Source organism: Choloepus didactylus, chromosome 1 (assembly GCF_015220235.1).
Source record: "Choloepus didactylus isolate mChoDid1 chromosome 1, mChoDid1.pri, whole genome shotgun sequence".
NCBI lineage: Eukaryota > Metazoa > Chordata > Mammalia > Pilosa > Megalonychidae > Choloepus > Choloepus didactylus.
The window spans coordinates 133531960-133535145 of NC_051307.1; the positions used below are offsets into that span (position 1 = coordinate 133531960).

Here is a 3186-nt window from a genome sequence, read left to right on the forward strand (position 1 = left end):
GGTTTCAGGATCGCTATGCATCTTTCAAACACCAGGATAGTATGCTGTTTAGTTCATGAAGAGCTGAGGGCCAGCTGGATAGTATGCTGTGGAAGGCTGCAGTGCTCGTGGATTCAAAAGTACAGAGAGCTGACAGATAAATGGCAGCTTCAGTAGGAATAACTGCTGCAGGAGCTGGAAATGTGTAGGAGGGAGGAGACAAGTATGGTAACTTACATGGTGGTGGGGATAAGCCATTTCGATTTAAAGTGTCCCTCATTAACATAAAGTTCATCTCTTCAGCTGAACACCGAAAGACTCCAACATATCTGTCCTTCATGTATTTTTTCTATGACACTTCTGTGCAGTGTCCACACAATCCATCTGGATAAAGGCATCTCCTGATGGGCAGCCCTGATGATTCAGTACCATGTGAACCCCATGAGTTAGAATAACTGGAGAACTCCCCCAGAAGTCCAGGATGTCCTCAATTGTGGCTGCATAGGGAAGACCTCAAAGGTGTATACAGTCTCTAACATTTGTAGAGAACACAAAGTGCTGATGGGAGGGGTTGGAAGTGGAATGAGAGGGGCTGAGGAGAATCAATTCAGCACCTGCTGAACGTCAGCTGTGTGCTTCTGAGGAGTTCAGTGTATCTTTTACCCAATAAGTCCTTATGCTTCCTCAGTGCATGCTGTGCATATTCCTCACAAGCAAATAAGACAAAAGCACCCCCTGTTGGCCTACCATCTGGGTAGGTGACAAAGAGGATGCCTTCCTTCCCTCCAGTGATGGGGCAATGTTGTCCAAAGAAGGCCACTTCTTCAGCTGTGGCTGTGAAAGTCAGCCCCAACATGCAGACAGTGTCTTGATTTTCATTGGAGAGAAACTGAGCTACCTCACTGGATGTACCACTAGCAATTTTAAGAAAATCTTCACCTGTTGCTTTGTAAACCTCAATGTACCAAGTCCCCATGTGATGTTTGTGCCTCTGTAGTGCTAGGTTTCTGTGCTCTTCACTTAAGAAACCTAACCAGAGCTTCTCCATACCTTTGACCCTGAGCATTCAGACAAAGTGCAGCACTTCCCTTGGCAATACTGAGTCCTTTGAAGAATCTTGCAATATGTTGATCCAAAGACTTCCATGGTAAACCCTGTGACCTGACTATGGTGTTTCATCACTAAGTTCCATCTTGCTGCAAGTGCCACTTTCAAATTTTAATTTCCTCTCTCTGGATCTGAAAAACTGTGATTATAAGGCTTTGAAATCATTGCTAAAATTATATTCCCCATATCTTCAACTTGAGAGGCTCCATATTGGGAGACTGAACTATTCTTCTCAGAAACATCCATGGATCATCTGCATGGTACCTATAAATGAGGAAGGCAACACTGCAAACAACCGATCTTATTCAGTGTGTTCGTTATTTAGCTTCAGATTACAGAGACGAATCCATGGAGTTGGCCTGCAGCCCCACTGATCTTCCTTCATACCTCAATATTCTTAGGGCATGTATCACATTACTCTGTAATTAATAGCTAAGTGTCTGTGAGTTCTTCAGAGTTGGAGAGTAAGGCTATATCCTCAGTTTTATTTTGCACAGAGCCTGCAACTGTCTAAAAATATTTGATGAAAAGGAAAAAATTAACAAGTTAGTTCAAAGTCAGAAAGTTTTGACCCTCAGTTCTATATTCTCTCTACATTTTCTTATTCCTTCTCCTTCTCTGAGTGTTCTACTAAAGAAGAATTTTTCAAAGTGTGGTCATGTCCCATTAGTGGATCATAAAATTAAATGGCTCATGAACAACATTTTTTAAAAAATGAAAGACTAGACTAGAACAAAATTTAAAATATCAAAGCATATTATGTGGAAAGGATAAATATTATTTTGGAAAACTTTTCTTTCAATTATGTGTGTGTGTCTATTGGATTATGATATCAAATATATTTCTTATACTTTGGGTTGCAGTCAAAAGGTTTGAAACCCACTGAACTAAAGCAAAGAAAACCAAGGTGGTTCTTTTAAGCTTTACCCAATGCACATAGATGGAGAGGTTACTCTGGACATTCATCAAATAAATATTCTCTAGGCATTTTATAGATACCAAGGACTACATTATTTTCTGAAAACACAAAACATGAATAGTCATGAAGTGTGTTTCCAACACACAAGGAATTTCAGGTCTGGCAAGAGAGAGAGACTTATAAGTAGTATAAATACTATATGGTACCATACAGAGTAGAGAAACACTGAAGTTGGAGAAATTAAACTCTTCTTGGGACATTTAGGGATGGTTTCACCTATCCAAACATCCATCCATCCATCCAAACTTCACCAATGCATTCATTCAGATTTTGTTTTTGTTAACAGCTTCATTGAAGTATAGTAGCATACCATACAATTCAGCCTTTTAAAATGTACACTGAATGGTTTTTGGTATACTCACAGAGTTATGCAACCATCACCAGAATTAATTTTAGGATATTTTCATCACTTCAAAAAGAAGCTTGGTACCCTTTAGCTATCATTACTCAATCACCTCATGACCCCCAGCCATAAACAACCACTAATCTACTTTCTGTCTCTATAGATTTTCTTATTCTGGACACTTCATATAAATGGAATCATACAATATGTAGTCTTTTGTGAATGGCTTCTTTTACTTAGCATAATGTTTCCAAAGTTCATCCATGTTGTAGATGTATCTGTACTTCATTCTGTTTCACTGCTGGATAATAATCCATTTTATGCTTACATCACATTTTGTTTATTCATTCATCAGTCGTTGACATTTGAATTGTTTCCATATTTTGGGTATTTTGAATAATGCTGCTGTGAACATTCGTGTGCTCATATATTTTCATTTTTCTTGGGTATATACATAGGAATAGAATTACTGGGTCAAACAGTTACTATATGTTTAATATTTGAGGAACTTCCAAAATGTTTTCCAAAGTGGCTGGACCATTTTCCATTCCCACCAGTAGTGTATGAGAGTTCTGATTTCTCCATATCCTCATCAACACTTGTTATTATTTGTCTTTTTAATTATAGCCACTCTAGTGGGTGCAAAGTTGTATCTCATTGTGGTTTTGATTTGCATGTCCTTGATGACTAATGATGGTGAGCATATTTTCATGTGCTTATTGGATTGGACATTTGTATGTCTTCTTTGAAGAAATGTCTATTCAGTTTCTTTGCCCAT

The 3186-nt window shown here is 38.4% G+C and overlaps 1 pseudogene; it reads right to left on the reverse strand.

Moving 5' to 3' along the window:
* Positions 1–278: 278 nt before the first annotated feature.
* Positions 279–1332, reverse strand: LOC119524523 (annotated as a pseudogene).
* Positions 1333–3186: the final 1854 nt, after the last annotated feature.